This window comes from Passer montanus, unplaced genomic scaffold (assembly GCF_014805655.1).
Source record: "Passer montanus isolate IOZ18808 unplaced genomic scaffold, ASM1480565v1 scaffold7, whole genome shotgun sequence".
Lineage (NCBI taxonomy): Eukaryota > Metazoa > Chordata > Aves > Passeriformes > Passeridae > Passer > Passer montanus.
In genome coordinates, this window is record NW_024372147.1 from 12,657,190 (window position 1) to 12,674,552 (window position 17,363).

The window sequence follows — 17,363 nt, forward strand, 5'->3', positions numbered from 1 at the left end:
AGTGGGTACTGCCAACAATACTGACATCGGCTCACACTATCACATTGCTAATCCTGCGGTCTTTCCAAGTCAGATTTCCTTCTAGTTGAGAAAAGCTCTTGCATGCATATAACAGCTTTCTATGCCTGGTGGAAAAATCCACCAGACATTAAGCCCCTTCATCCTCTTTCCCACTTCCAAAGCCCTGTTCCTCTGGTTTACCTGCTGCCCTGCCCTATCATTTCATTTTCTGGAACACGTCACACACAGCTTAGGTCTTACAGCCTCCGTGCAACCCCCCACGCATTCCCCATAAAGCCCATAGCGTCTGGCCCCCAGACTATCCTCCAGGGAACCTGCAGCCCCTCGAGTTTCTAAACACTCCTCCTTCAGAGCTGGTGCAGCACCGCAGCTCCCCCCGGTCCCGTTACACATAGACACAAAATCCCCCCGCCTCCCCTACCGCAAACACCTCCGGTCTCCAGCGCACCCCCCCGTTCCCTCATCCCCTCCAGCGCCTATGCAGCCCGCCTCCCTTCGAAGCCTCCCCCTCGGCACCTTCCAGCCCCTACAGGGCCACCCCATCAAGTCCCTCCACCGCCTGCCAGACCCTCGGCTACCCTCGGCCCTACACGGCCGTGTCCCCCCGCACCCCCCGCGTCCCTCGGAGCAGGCGCGGCTCGGCGGGGCCAGCCCGGCCCGCGGGAAGGGTTAACGGCGGGCACATGACAGCGGGGCACGGGCGGCCGCGCTCGGCGGGGTGGGCGGGAGGTGAGTGCCCGGAGCCCCGCGGCGGCGCCGACGGCACGGCACGGCACGGCCCCTCCGCTGCCCCGCTCGCCGGAGCTGGTCCCAGCCCCGCGCCGCCGGGGAGAGGGTGAGTCGGCGGCTCACGGCCTCCGTGTCAGCGCGGGGAGGGCGGAGGAGAAGGGAAAGCAAAACAAACGCTGTTGTGGTGCCGTCAGTTCGCGGTTACTCACCTCGCCGGCCGGTCCGCCGCCGAGATGGGGACGCAGCTCTGTCTGGAAGGACGGGACAGACACACGCCCGGGAGATTTGTCATCCTACTGGTGAATAAGCGGAGATAGGTACCCGCGGAGGCAGGCTGCGGAGCGGCGCGGGCGGGAAGCCGGGAGCGGCCGGGGGCGCCGTCCGCAGTGATGTGCATCCCGCGGAGCTGCCGCGCGGAGGCTCGTGGCTCTGATGCCGGGCAGTGTCCCGCCCGGGGCTTCCTCGCATCCAGGGACTGTCCCCGTCCGCAAGAGACCAGACGTGTCGTGCTTGGTGAGGTTGACAGCTCTCATCATCTGCCGGCCTGTATGTTGCTAGCAACTCCAGCCACTTAAACTTAGAAGATTCGAAATTCATGGCTTATAGCTGTGCTCTCCTCCCTTGTTCGCTTTTGGTCCCCTTGAAGCTGCTCATGCTTTGCTGCGAGATCTGTGGGGTGAGCCGTGCTAGTGGTAAGGGTGGCGGTAGTTGTCCCCCGGGCCATCAAGCGGACAGAGTATCTGGCTTCCTGCGCTGCCCCACGAGGGGTGCTCTTAGCGGAGGAACCAAGGCAGGACAGATGTCCATGGCCCCATACCTCTGCCTCCGCATTGCCGTCGGCTCACACGGGGACATTGTTGGTGGTTTCCTGCGTCCTGCATGGACTGAAGATTTCACCATTGCTGACACTGCAGTATTAGCAATTGTGCCTGTGCTCCTGGAAAGTTCAAAGCCATTATAGGCAAAGTGAACAAGGCAGCATTGGGAGTAAAAGATGCACGAATCAGGGCTTGCAGTAACCTTTGTTTGCTAGGTGAGGATGCTGCAGCTACTGATGGCACGTCAGAAAGCCTGCCTCAGACTCAGGTGCTCAGTGTTACCTTATTTGTCTTGGGTTTTTCAAGCACCTTGTCTGAGGGCTGTAGGTAGCCCTGCTGAGAATCACTTTGCTTGCGGAAAGCTCATGTTGTGTTTTTGGAGCAACCACTAGCAGTAGCACTGCTCTGATATTAAAGGTCCTAGTAGAGAGGAAAGTGTAGGTGATCTTAATTAACATAATAAACTTGAGAAGGTTTCTTGGGCAGACTGGCAAAAATGGTAACTACACTAGGATATACATCATCCTGTCCACTGATAACGGCTGCTCTTTTGGTGGCAGTTGCAGCAGTATCAATGACTGTGCTCTGCTCTGTGTTTGTACAGTCCCTTGCACAAAGGCATTCCTTTCTGTGACTAATCTTCCTAGGAATTATAGTGATGCAAGTGATAAGTAATTAGTAGATTTCATTTTACTAGCTCTGAGAAACTCAATCATATTTGGGGACTGGTTTCCTTGAGTGCTGTGGAAGATCTTTAGCTGTCATTTGACTTGCTTGTTCAGGCAGTATCAAGAGACATTCTGATGATGCGTGAGAACTAAAAACTTTCAGATTGCGTGACCTTTTCTAGCTTTCCTTGGCTGATGACCTGGGCCATAGAAAAATGTGATATTTTCAGAGTACTGCAGTTTGGAATGAAGACCCCTGTGGTACTTCAAGAATACTGCTGTCAGGAAATAGATACAAATTACCAAAAGAGTGGTGCTATAATGATGTATTCACGATTCTCAGTAGCATGTGAGTTCTGAGATGCTGGCAGACATGGAGGGTGGGGAATGTATTCTATATAAATTGAGAGAAAAGCTTATTTTTTAGGCCCAGTTTTGAAAGCACATTGTCTTCCTTTATTGCAGTTGGGATTCTTAATGTACCTATTGTTCCGAGCCTAATTTCAAACTCTCAGTTGTTATTTGTTGCCTAGTTAAATCTCTGTGTGGTTTTCCTTTTCAAGAAGAATTTATTACCATGCTCTGTTCTACAAACTAGAGCCAGATAACTGCAAAAAAACTTGTAACACTTCCAATGCGTGTGTGCTCTATTTAGAAAATGCATGGTGGTTTACACCTATAGTGTATGTCTTTCTCACAAGCAATTGTGAGACACAAAAACCTCAGGAGTCAGTGAGGCTGAGGCAAAACATCCCTATAGCTTTTGGTGCCTGTTCCTTCCCCCTCTCTATCACAATCCTGTCCACCCAGACTGTCCCATCAGGGGTGTGATGTCAATACTTCTGAGTATTCCACTGTGGTGCCACTGAGAGATGATGCTCCAAAAACCATGGCCATGCATAGACAGAAGGGCTGATAGGGGAGAATAGAGCTCAAAGGGTAGGTAGACCCTTTGGGTGGCCATGTGGCTACTCTGCCCTGGGAGGAAGTAAACTTTTTTCCTGGAATTTTGCCCAGGAAATTGTTGAGGGGAACATGTTGAGAATCTTGGCTATCCATATTCACGTTTGGGATGAGGGCAGGCACTCACAGTCTTGGAATGTACAGTCGCAGAGGGGGGGGTTATGGTTCATGTTTGATTTCTGTAGTGTCTGGTAGCTGTTGTAGAGGTGAGATGTGTCCAGTAGAAATATAGGAAGGAAAAATAGGATGTTCAGTGCCTTGTCTTTCAGTCTTCTTTGGGATAGTGCTTGCTACTCTATGTGCAAAATACCAGTGTCTGGTAACTACTTCCATGAAAGCATCTCCTGGGCTGGATTTACTATTCCTTATACTGATCTCTGCAGTTGAAATTGCTTTGTTGAAATTAAAAAGTATTTTACCTCTTCTTTCAGTGGGTGAAGCAGTAAGCCAACTCTGATTAAAACTCTCAAAACTGCACTGGAAAAGTAGATGATATAGTGTACTGTGCTACAGACATAGACTTGTGAATTATTCTTTTGTTTCACTTTCTGAAGGATTAATGTTTGGATTTTCCAAGGCTTCAGTTCAGCTGGAATTTAAATTTTACTTTTATGAAAGTGAATTTATGAATCATTGCTGTGGATTTTGAGCACTTATGTTGTCATAATGTTATTGATGCAGAGTCATAGAACTTTGAGTAATGTCAGTTTAGGAAAAAAGAGACTTTAAAAGCAGTGGACATAATTGTTCTTTTGACGTCTGTGGGAGCACAAAAAGGTCACCACAGTGTCTTACTGATGGACAGAAATATTTCATTCAAAGATGGAAAGTGCTTCTGTTCCTTTGATAGAACAAAGTAATTTGTCAGTACAGCCATTCAATTTCAGATTATTAGTATTTCTGGGGTTTTTTTGTTTGTTTGTTGGGGGGATTTTTTGTGTATTTTAACTTAGCACATAAAATTTCAACCCTATTCAGGATTGCAAAGCTTATTTCTAAATAAGCCATTGTATTTTGCGCTGTACTCTCACAATTTCCAAGATCACTTTGATTAGAAGTGTATGGGGTTTTACTATTATGGGTAGCTGTTTATGGATCTGATGCAAAAGGTAGTTAGACTTTTAGAAAATAATTCATGTCCTAATTTAATTAGTTTAATGCACCTCTAGATAATCTGGTGCTTTGGTCTCATACAGTTTGGCCACTAACATGAGAAGGTCCTGATTTCCTGATGGAAATTGATATTAAAATACCACAAAATAATAATTTTTAAAATGAGAAGACTTACGCTCTCCAAGGTGCTTTAACATTTTAAAGAAATAATATATTAATTTGCATGTCAATGCAATGTTATACATTTTCATGGTAGAATATGAATGGAGACTAGGGGAAGAAAATGCAGAAGAATGGCTTAACATGTTTTTACTCTTATAAAAAAAATTTGTTTTGTTTCTGCTTTGCAGGTTAATTGCTTCAAAAAACAGTTTGCTAACATGAGAAAGGAAATTGTGAGTTCAGAGGTCTTTCTTCAAGTGGAGAAACCACAACAGTATCTAATGAGAAAAGATGATAATATTCTATACACTGTATTGATGATAGTACTCTATAGTTGATACAGAATAGATGATAGTATTCTATATACGCCGTCATTCCTTGTAAGATAGATGTTGCTAGATAAGAATAGCAAGGGACACCAGCATTATAACAACACAAGTTGCATATCAACCGCAGTTTTATAAGCCTTGTAGGTCTGTGTAACCTATGTAGAAAAATTATGTTGATTAAACTAAAGGTGCTTTTGTTGAGTAAAACTAATGCATTCAGTATGTTGTAATCTTTTCTTGATTATATTTGTACTTTTCCAATGTAGTTAAAATTGCAGACAAGAACTACAGGGAAGAATGATTTTTATTTGTAGCCAGTTTATAGTGACACAGTATAAACCCTTGCCAGAAAAACATGCCCTTTGGTGGTGTTTTTTTTTTTTTTTTTTTGGGTTTTTTTTTTTGTTTTTTTTTTTTTTTGGGTTTTTTTTTTTGTTTTTTTTTTTTGGTGTGTTCTTTTCTAAAGACTTAGTCACCTGTGTTAAGGCAAGGGACTTTCTGCTTTTAAAATAAACTTTGAGAATTTAAGAACATTCAGCTCTCCCTATCCTGGACTGAATTGGAGAGAGTGATTTATGCTTCACGTGGGCATAAAAATAAGTAATACTGATTTTTATTGTTGTACTTGAAAATTTTTATTCCCACAACATAAAAATGTAACAATCAAAAATAGTATGTAGAATAAGACTTTTATGGCCATTTAAGTGCGGTTCAGGCATATCTCTCCTAGTCAGGGATTTTGCTCTTTCATTTGAAGATAACATGCTTAGGCCTTTGATTTTTAGCGAGTTTTACCTGGGAAGTGTGTGTGAATAACTATGCATAGATGTCTCTGTAGACAATTGTATGACTGTCAGTCTAGAAGTATGCTGTGAGTGCAGTTTTGTGAAATAAAAAGGATGCTTTGTGTTTTTGACTGTTCACAGATGGAGAAAATGGAGATATTGCAGAATCAGAGTAAGCAAAGGTTTAAGTATGAAGGTTTTACATTAAATTCAGTGATGAATATTCTGATTGGGATCTTACTGGCTTCAGTGTTGAAAATTTTGTGCTGAAGATAAAGTTACAGTTCAGTGTTTTACTGCGAGAAGACCATAACACTTCATTAAAACCTTAATATATATATGAATTAAAACCATGATTGAAACCATACTTCAGAAGTTTTGTTGCTGTCAACTTAATTTGTCAGAACAAGTTAATTAGGCACTGAGTCTATGATTGAACAAACTGCTTAAACATGTGCTTAATGCTTAACAGATGAACCTAGTGATGAAAATTGGACCTGAGCTGTTCAGCTGAATTAGGGCTGAAGTTACCCCCCATCTTTATGATATCTTAGCCCAGTGACCTACACTAACAAGTGAAGCTTTTACCTAAAAATCTTTTTTATGTCAGGAAATGTTTATATCTAGTTGATTCTGCCTTGGCATAGGTTGTGGCTGAGATGATCTCTCAGACCCCTTACCAGTCTTGTCTTCTAAGATTAAATAAGAAAACATAAATGATGAAAAGTCAGAGTTCAAAATTTATTGGTATAATTGGAAAGATATCCTTGAAAATTTGCTACTATGTGGTTATATTTCAATTATGGCATATCTATAGGCTTATAATAAGCATTCAGTTTCAAAGTGATTGCAGTTGTGTTTATGAATGCTTCTGTGCTGTGCTTTCCTCTGGTACTTCTGTGTTATGAAGTGCCACAGAATTTGAGGAACCACAGACGCTTTTCTGTGGTTTTGCTGCTTTCTTTTCATGTTGTTTTATGCATATCCTTTAGAATGTGAACTGCTATTTTTCCTGTTTTGTCAGGTGCTTCCCTACTGCAAGTGCTTTTCAGCATAGACTGAGGAGATGGCAGAAAAAATTGCAATAGATGAGTTCATCCTAATGACAATTCCCTGTCAGAGGGTCTTTTCAATTCTGGCTGCCTTATTGTACTTGGTCAGCATTCACTTAATGTTATGGCTTATTTAGATAATGTGAAGGCAGCTGACCTTATTGCAAACTTCAGCTTTTTGAAGAGTGGAGAAAGGGAAAAGAAAGTTTTCTTTGTGTTAGAGCTTAAGTCATTGCTTGGCTTTATTCTTTCTTCCTGAGAGACCATATAGAGCTTGTACTTTGTTTGTTGTAACCAGTAAAGTCACAGAATTAGCAGTCACGTGCAGAGCTCTTTCATCTGTTACTTACTAACATATAAATTGTTTTTATTTATGTGTTTTTTTAAACAGGCATAATACACAATGGGTTTCTCACTGACTTTGGATTTATATCAGTCATAGCTATGGGTCTGTAAAAGCACACTTTGATTACTTTAACTTCTTAAAAAGTAACGGGAGATCATACAGTATGAGCTATTGGACATCAGGTATTCCTCAGGGACCTAGGATCATCCGTGGACAGTAGATCTCACCAACTAGAATTCATGCAGGAGCACCTTGCCCATCTTCAAATAGCAGCACCCCAGTCCCAGCTACTGGAAACTTGTCTGCCAGCCTGCAGTTGGAGGAGGAATACCTCCTCAGACCAGCACCATTGACAGTCCTATTCACTCTCCTGCCCTAAATTGTGGTTACAAAAGAGAATGACCCTTTATTACAAGTCCCACAGCCCCCAGAACTGCCAGCCCCAGGTTTTAAAGACAAACCAGCAAGAATTTTCAAACACTTTCTCCCTGTGCTGAGGTGAAGATGATACTCATTTTTCTACTGCCATCAGTAATAGCAGTTTTTTTCCAATCGCATATATGCAGATGGTGTTGGTTTAAGCAGATGGGAACCAGTCACTTCTTTTACTACCCTTTTCCTACAAAGGAAGAGACATTGCAACAAGATGTCTTGATGTTTTCCACTAAAGAAACTCATAATTTGATTATGTTCAGGGACTTTGTATTGCACAGCAGTTGCTCGGAATCACTGAGTTGTCCTAAGATTCTTTATAAGCAAAATAACCTAACCTTTTGACTCAACAAATCCAGAGAGTATTTTTAGGTTCTATTGCACCAGAATTTTTGTCAGTGCTATCAGGAATACTCCTTGGATGCATGAACACATCTTTCCACTGGTGACTAACAGCTGCTTACTGATGAAAGCAGCAATAGTCATGCTTTTTTAAGGTGTCTAGGCTGGACAGGCTGTAGAGTGCTTTGTCTGAACCACAGATTTGCATTGCATTTCTTGAACCACTGTTTATGCTGTAGAAATTAATGAAGCATAACACTCACAAAATTTGGAGTCTGGTTCTCTTTAAGTGCTTGTTGATCAGGTGAAAACGTACTTGACTGTCTGCTCCTAGGTCTTAGAAGTCAAAATGGAACATTTAAGTTTGCAATACTTCTTGACTCTGGTCATCCTGGAGATGAGACTATTCCTTTGGAAGAGTTTTTAATAATATTTTCAAAATTTAATGTACACAGACACGAGAATTTAATGATAGAAAATAATTAAATGGTTTAAAATGAAATAAATTAAATAAATGAAAAAATGCTTTGGTTGATATTCAAGTGAAAGTGGAGAAAAGGAGAGAGACTTCCCATTTTATTACGAGCATGTTGCTTCTCTCAATTTCCTGTTTTACTTTGCTACTTCCATTTCAAAATTTAGGAAGTCCATTCCTCTTCTGAAAGGCTTGCAGACTTGAACCAGTATCATTCCAGATACTTGAACCAGTATCATTCCAGAGCTAGTTGAAAGTTAACTGCATGTTGAGTGCTCTGCTGAGTCAGACTGGTGGTAATACATATACATATTCATTGCCTGACCTCTGGGATTACTCTGATCTGGTGCTCAGAGTGGTGGAGGTGGTGTGTGTAATCCACAGCACACAGAGTGGAAAGAGGTGGACTCCCCACAGGACAGTTTGGGAGGAACTTTTCTCTCTTGCACTTCAGGCAGAGTCTGACTCTTGCTGTCTTCAAAATTATATGTTTAAAAACTACTGAGATCTTTAAAGTAGCCCTGCTTAATAGCTAACTCACCTACAGTATGTGTTGCAGAGCAGCATGGGAAGGTGAAGAGAACATCAACCTGTTTCCCTGTTTTGTGTCCCCTGGTTTGTGGAGTTTGAACTGGGATTTGTGTCTGCTGTGCCTGATTGCTCTGCTCCTAGATGCTGTCAATTCTTCCTTTCCTTCTTGGCCTGATTAGCTTGCACAAATGCAATATAGTCAACTTTTTTGGTAGGCTAGCAAGTAGAAAATTCATCTGAAGGGCTGGCATTAGGCAAGGTTATGTATAAACACTGTGGACATGGTAAAATACTGTGGACTTCAGATACCAGCACTTCAACATCTCTCATCAATGCAGCTCTTTGGGCAGAAATTTTGTTATGAAAAATAATACAATTTTAAAAAGCCAGCTTTTAACTGAATGTTCTATTAAGAAAGTAATTGATTTTAAGGTGTGTACATTTCAAGCCCTTCAAATTAGAACTCTGATCTAGTGTAGTGATGTCCAAAAGTTACATATTTGAGGATTTAGTACCAGCATATCTACACTTTATGCACATCTGAATAGTAATCTTGTTTTCTAGGAAGTCTAGCAGCTCTTTTTGTTGCTTGTCCTGTTTATTCCTGTGTGAAGACAATGGATTTGTGAGTGTGAGCTGGACCATGTTCAGGCATATTTTGAGTGTTTTCATGTCTCATGCTGTAATAAAAATCCCAAATCTTTCTGAAAACAGCACATACTTTCTGAAAGCACCAGTATGTTCAACACTTCTATTTGTTTCTCATATTCAGTCAATGAAAATATATTTTTAAAGTTCATTGAGAAATATTAAAGATAAACATATCCCTGCTGGTGTAGGTAGTTGCAGGAGGTAGCTGTGGGAATAATTAGGGAGCTCACTTTTGATTTTTCCCTCAGCATTATTGGTGAACACTACAGGAGGGAGGATCCAGCCTGGGAAGCTGAATCCTTAATCTGAATCACAGAGGTCATACTTGTCATGTTATGGCAATTCATTCAAAGCTTAGGAGGAGTAGTGCAATATGTTGTAGTCTTAACAAGGCCTGGATTTGACTGATGAAGAATTTTTACTGTGACCAAAATGCCATGTTGACATGCTGTTAGTGACATCAGCGCAGCTGCCACACCTCCAGCCACTGCACTCACAGCCAGGTGGAGAGGTCCATCGTGGACAGGGGGAGGGAAGAGGTGGCAAACCCGTTTTTTGGTCTTCTTGTGAATATGATTTGAGCTGGTGTGTCTGGCAGGATTTTCAGTAATTGCGCGCATCTCACTGTTGTGAGCGCCTTAGCCATCTCCTTGTGTCCCCGCTCTCCCTGGCAGCAGGTGACATTCATGTGAGGGGAGTTCAAGCCTTGAAACCAGTCTGGCCTTTTGTTCTACCTTGTCGGCTCTGCTGAAACCAGTGCAGTCAGCATATGGGTGTGTGTTGAAGACTGTGTTATAGTTGTGAAGATTTGAAATAAATATACCTGAAATAGAGCTTGAGGAAGCAAATCTGGACATCTGCCCCCCAGATGGGGAACTTCAATAAGAAATACAGAAACTTGTGCAGATAGTCATGGACCTCCTTTGTTGTCCTTTTCTAGGCATTAAAAGACAGCTGTCATCTTCCATTTCTGAGGTTTCTGTAGTGTTGTCCATTCCTTGACATAAAGACAATTCTGTATTTTATTTTCTGCTTTCTTGCAAATGTGACTGTAATTTTTTTATGGTAAAATGAGTCAATTAGCTCATGTGTAAGATGAGCTTGTTTTCTGCTAGAGATCATTAGGGCTCTTTCTTATCCTGGAAATAGGTGACAGACATTGCATCTTGGTATTTTATTTTATTTGATTTTCCCTTTAGAGACTCTGGAAGAAGAAACAGCTCCAGTGCTACTAAGCTGTGTGAGAACTGTGAACTTGGTCAGCAAGGATAATTTGTCTCCAGTTGCCAAAAGAGCCTTGTTTCACTTTTGAACAATAACCACACAGGTCTGTGAGGAGTGTTATATGCTGAAGTGTTAATCAGTAAGCAGCTTGAGCCACACTTGAAATCTCTTTAACATACTTATTTTGCTCTCTAGTACTTTTGTTTTTATGTGTCAGTTGGCGCAGTCTGAAAAAAAGACATTCATCAGTATTCTGTGCAGTTCCTTATGCAGAAAGCTTTACTCAAAACTCACTTTCTTTTTTAGTTGTTTTCTATAATCAATAACCAGGCAGTTTTAAAGCCTGGTTATTGATGATATTTAAGTATAAAGAAGTAAGTGATAATGATCTTAGTTTTATTCAGCTTGACACAGTTTTCAGCTTTGCAAATCTTTTGGTGGCCTTGATATGCTTGAAAAAACAACATATAATCCATCAACGCAAGGAATGCATTGGCATTGCAGCTCTGGCAGTTGTTTCTGGAAATCCATCCTGTAGACAAAAAGGATGGACCTTGGTGGATTCTTTTCTCTTGTCTAGGACTTTTCAAAATAGTACAGCTGTGAATGTAAGACTCCTTGAGTTTAAATCAGCAATTAGTTTTAGGGGCTGGACAACCAGCAGTCCTGGTTGGCCTTGAGCAGGTTCACTGCTGCTGTTGGTATGCCTCTCCTAGATTGTGCAAGAAGTTTATTTAACTTTTATGTAAAAGGTAGTGCACAGATTCATGATGCAAGCACTCCTTTAGAGTGCTTATTTCAGTCTTATTTTTTTTCTCCCCTATCCTTCTTATTTCAAGCATGGTTCAACTCCTGATCACAAATGATGTTCAGGCAACTCTTAAACAGAAATGATGGATGTAAGGGAATGATTTACTTTGACTCTGTGCTTCTACAGTTTTTATCTTAAATATTCAGAATTATGTTTAAGAACAAAATGGTGAAGAAAATAAAAAAAAAGCTGGTGATACCAGAATGCATGTTGGACTATGTGTTAAAAAGGCCCCAGGCAACTTAGAAAAATGCCCTGAAGAGTCTAAGGCTTAATGCCAAAAAGGAGCTACATTACACAAGAACTGTAAACCCACTCAAGAGTATTAGGCACGTTGCCAACAGTTACCCATTCTGCATTGAGTGTATTTTAACTTCTCTCATACTGTGTCTTATAGCCTTTACCCTCCACTTTGTGGACTCAGTGAGATTTAAAATTAATGGCAGCAATCCAAAATGCAGTATAGTGAAGGTGTTGGTTTAAGTAAGGCTCACATTTCTTTGATTTTGCTAGACCAACCATTATTCTTTCTGACTGGGGCAAACCCGATAAAGGGGATACGATGTATTTATCAATAGGTTTCTGACACCTGTTTTCACTATGATGACGGCTTGTGGTTTTCCTCCATTGTCACTGATACTTATTTATGTCATCCTGAAATTGGCTAATGAGTTCTGTATCCTCCAAGTCTACAGAGAGGAAAATTTGATGCCTCAGGTCAAGTCTTAAAAAAAAGAAGACCAAAATTTCACTTTACTCCGAGAATCTTCAACTCTAGTTAATGATTTTTCAGTTTTGTTTTATCACCAGGAGATGGCACTAATAAAATCTGTTTTCATGCAGAGATGTATGGTTCAGCCACACTTTATAGAGGAAATTAGTAATAAAAATCCAGTTGAAGTATGAAAATTCTGGAAGTTTTGTGCCTGAAAATTCTTGAAAACTGTATTGAGGCCACCTGCTCCTCTGGGTGAATTAGGATTTCACTGTTTTGGTACGGTCACATAAATTTCCTGTGCCTCTATTATTTTTGTTGGCAAATTTTGGAAAAGTTATTTTTACATTCATAAAGTGATTTGAGATCTCCACATAAAGTACAATTTATTGATATCAAACACAAAATTAATTTTAGACCTGCGTATGCACCTATAGAGATAGAACATAAAATAGAAGTTGTCTATGCCTTTTCATAGACGAGCAGGCTACCAAGAAGCGTGTCCCGTACACACTTCAGCATAGACGTGTGCAAATACTAAATTTTGCAGTTGTGTTTGGTGTTTTGGCATATTTCTATTGTGTTCTTCCAGAACTATATTGTCTTTCCTGGCAGTACTGTACATGATCTTCACCACAGTGATGTGTTTCCTTTTTTGGTCCCTACTGCTTCAGACTTGTTAGATGGTGCTGAACAGGAAGCAAAACCACTCTTTTCTTTGGTCTAACTGCTCTGTCCTACCACTCACCCACAGAAAACAATGAGAAGAGAAGCTGCTCTTCTGGCATCTATTCTGTACGTAAAGTGCAAAGTTATCTTCAGGGAACTCATACAGCTATAAATGCATGGAGCACTCCTGCAAGGAGTTCTAAACTGCTTAACATATACCTGGCCTGTTTCTAACTGGGTCATTAACAGCTTGCATGTGCCCTTTGTCCATGTTTCTGTTCCTCTTATACCTTCCAGGCTAAATTTCATCTCAGACCACTGAGGTGTTTGCAAGCATGCTACCTTATACTTCGACTAGTGGAGCCTTTATTTCTCTGCTACACATGCTGCTGAAGCTGATTAAGTGTTGAATTTTTTCAGAGGTTGGAAATCAGCTCAATAATCTCAGCAGAAGGTGGGGGACCAGAAGTTCCCTCAGAAGGGGATGTAAAGAACACATCTTACATGAAGTGCAGGAGGGCCTGGGGCAGGAGTAGGGAATTATATTTTTTTTTCTGTGAGCCCTTTGCTTCAGTCTTGTGACACAGGATACAGCTGAATACAGGCCCTTGTGGAAAAAAAAAACTCAACAAAACAACCCAAAAAAACCCCCAAGCAAACAAACCACATGTTCAGGCAATTTTCTCCTGTTGCGGCTCTAAATACATGAAACGAAACTTGAGATAAAAATTTCATTTTGTTGAGGTTTCATGTAGTCAATTCTACAGATACTATATGGTTGATAAAATCAGTGGTTTAAGTGTTTTTTCCTGGGCTTTTTAGAGAAGTCTATCCCTGTTTAGTCTAACCATTTGACACATTATTAGCTTGGTGCCTGTGTGGAGGATTAGTTGCTGGCTGAAGTTAAACCATGACACTTTGTTAGAGGTTTCAAATGATGAGAGGAGAGCCTGTCTATAGTGTATTATTATGCTTTAATGAGCAGAGGCCACTGGTTCCTCAGGATTTTCTGCTTAACAGTGAGTCTGACATTTTTGGCTGTGGGCAGTGCCAAGCTGAGAGGTCAGTAGGAGAGACATGCCTTTCCCTGCTTTAATTATTACAACAAAGCAGTTACTGCGTAGCATTTCCCTTGCAAAATCTGTGGAGAGAATTTTGACCTGACAGGTTTCCCTGAAAGTGTTCACATGGCAGGCCCATTTTGTCCAAGAAGCATCTCCAGGGCATGAATCTTCTGTTGTTCTGTGCTTGAACTTCAGCCAGTGAGAAGTACTGGTGTCCTGGCTGACCCGTGGTAGCTGTGTGCAGTAGTGAGGAAGCTCTGGCTTTCCCTCTCCACTTTCCCCTTGCAAATGTGCCCAAAAGCCTAATGAATTTAGTCCCCTGAAATGATAATGAGTCATGCTCCAGCCAAATTCCTGTTGAAATCAATGATGTACCCAGAAATTCATATTTGGTCTCCAGTAAGGGATTTCTTCGCGCATTGATGTAACTTATCTGCATCGTCAGAATTGTTCTACAGAGCTTCCTGTGGCTTTGAGGGCAGCTTGATAGGGTAGAATGTTATTTTCTTTCAGAAGGCATTCCTTTGTGTTCAGAAAAGGTTGCTTTGTCTGACTCTACCTTAGTACTGTTCATTTTTTAATGAAATTACGTCTTAAAAGTTAGTAAATTTAATTGAGATGAATAGGAAGAAGAAAATATGTTTAAACAATTGTGAATGGTTGCAGTACCAGGTATACCAGGTAATCACGTACTTTTCCATTTTTACTTCCTTTCAGTTTCTATCCCTTTTTCCCTAAAATCAAACAAACAATATAAAAATAGAAAATGTGCTTTGCTTACTGCTATACAGTTTGTATCTCCTCTGCAGGAAAATAAGCTCCATCAGATTGAAATCTTTTGCCTACTAAAGAAGCTATATTTGGGTCTCCAGCAGGGCAGCAGGAACTGCTAGCATTTGCAGGAGAATCCAAGTCTTTGTGCCTTTACAAATATTTTTTGGGTTATTCCTACCTTGTATTTAGTAAAAGTCCTTTACAGAATTGAGATTTGAAGAGTTAATTGATAAAATATTTAATAGTAGATTAAAACTAGTGTATTAAATAGCACCAGTAGATTAAAATTTGCAACATGGCTAAAAAAACCACTGTCAAGTGTTAGGGGCTGGCAAACTGAAAATGGCAGATGTCAACTGGAAAGTCAAGTGTCAAAGTCACTTTTGTCCCAAAATGTTCTCTCCTTTTCCTGTTGATCCAAGATAATACTGAACATGTTAATCATTAAATTTGGAAGATTTTATTTCTTCATCTGTGGTCCCTAACTGGTTTAGCTCTACTAAATAGTATTAAGAAGGCTTTGGAAATGGAATCTCCATACAATGTCTGATCCAGTTCTCCTGTTGCTAGTGGGGGTAACAGTTGCTAATGCTGATGGAGAATGCTGGGTGGCCTTTATAAAACAGATATGCTTATATAATTTTTTCTTAATTATATAATTCTATAATTTTCTATATAATTTTTCTAAATGAAGCTGTTACAAAATATAGGATAGCTAGCATAACTGGAGAAAAGACTAGAGCTAGGTGTTAAGTAGAGATAAAACAAAAAGAGAAGAGTAAAAGCAGTAAGAAGAGAAATCAAAATGTTTATTCATAAATTCCCTATGGACTATATTATATATAGAGTCCTTGCTGACAACCAGTGCACAGGTTTGGGAGCAGTGAGACATAGTCCTTTCCAGTTCTTTGCAAAGTCTTTGTGCCTCTTTCCCCTGAGATGTGACTTTCTGTCCACCAGCACAGCCCCATCCTGGCCCTGTGTTGTGCCCTACAATCTCTCCAGCCCTCTCTCCTCCACTAGCCCAGCAGTTGTCAAAAGCTGCCCAGCCCCTCTCTTCTCCAGGGATAACCTTGGTGTTGTCCCTTCTACAAGGAGCCCGTGGAACCAGGAACATACTGCTCAGATCAAGCTGTCCCAGCTTCTTTGCATTTTCAGGAGCTGTGAGATAGAGGACCTTGAAAGCATGTTGGGAATGTTTCTTTCGTCAAGAAAGAAGGAATATTATCATGTCATTTCCAAGAAAAGTTTCCAAAAAAGATTTTGAGTTCCCCTTCAGAGAGGGAGTTTTTAAGCTGGATAATGTTTTATCAACATTATAATTTATTCAGGTTTTTGTGGTTATGAACACAAAGAGTGATGATTTGATATGAGCATAGGAAATTGTACAGGTTTTTCTGTTAAGGTAGTGTTTAGTACTGACTGCACTGAAGTTGGAAAACAGCAATGAGAAAGTTCTCTGTCTGCTTTTCAGTATCCTCAAATCTTGGGGTTTTGATGAAGGATGTTTCTGTTTATTTCATTTGAATATCTCTTTTCATTAATGTTACTTGAGTACTTTCAACTAGTGTTACATTCTGCCTTTTGCACAAAAAAGTTACCTTTACTTTATAGTTAAGCAATACAGTTTGTCTTTGTCTGTTTCTGGGACTTGAGTGAGATTTCGCCAGTGTAAAGGCCTTGGGAATACCAAGATTTTTATTATGAACATTTTGGAAATACCATAAGTATGTGTTTAAAGAAGGAAAAAGAAATCTGTACATGCAGTTAAGTGATTTTTACTTAGAAAGTTAAAAAGAAAATAGATACTCTTACTAAAATTGCACTTGAGAAAACTAAGAATAAATTTACAATTCATGCTTTATTCAAATACCATTATACTGGAACTGACAATATGATAGACAGTCATCATATCTTTGCTGACATACCACTTTGGCAGCTAAATACAGTTCTTAATTTTACAACATACACTTTAACATGCTTGCTCTGTCCTCCTGAGACATTTTTAATGGCTTATTTCAGAGTTCAGTTGTAGCATATTTGACCTAGATTGAACTTGCATTTGTTCTATAGTACTGTTTGAACATTTGTTAATAAATTTTCAGTTGGTTGTCAGGTTCCAGCTAACCAAACTATAATTGGCCTGTCAATCAGTAGTCACAAATAAATGTTGTTTGTAAAAAAACTACTGACCCAGCATTGATGTCAATTAATTAGTGAAATATCTCTTCTAACACAATCCACTGTTTCTTATGAATGTTTTGATGCTTTTGGCACTAAGAGAGGAATGCTTGGATAATTATGTGCATAAACAAGTAGCTATAAGTTCAGTTGAATTTCAAATACAAGAAAATGTTTAAAAAAATTTAGTAATATAAGAGAAATGCTGTTAATCTTGGGACCTCAATACAGATGGAAGATAGGTTGTGGGATTGTTAATGCTACTCCATGACTTTTCTTTGTCCAGAGATGTGCAAGGCTGGTGTGTTTCACCTACTTAAACTAAACTGGGATTCTTGCTAGATTTGCTACACCACTAGGAGTGGCTTTCTATATTGACTTCTTACTTGTCCGTACCTTTACCATCTTGCATCTATTTTCTCAACTACTTTCCTTCTTTGGTATGAAATATGGTTACACATCTTAGTTCCTTGTGAAAAGCCATTTGTTTTTGAATGTGTCACTTGTG

General features: G+C 40.3%; 1 protein-coding gene across 1 annotated transcript in view; it reads left to right on the plus strand.

Moving 5' to 3' along the window:
• The first annotated feature begins 778 nt into the window (after positions 1-778).
• Positions 779-17,363, plus strand: part of GLIS3 (GLIS family zinc finger 3) — a 159,413-nt gene continuing 142,828 nt past the window's right edge. The window contains exon 1 of the mRNA XM_039730014.1: positions 779-856. The gene's annotated coding sequence lies outside the window, so the exon portion shown is untranslated. The remainder of the gene's footprint in view (positions 857-17,363) is intronic.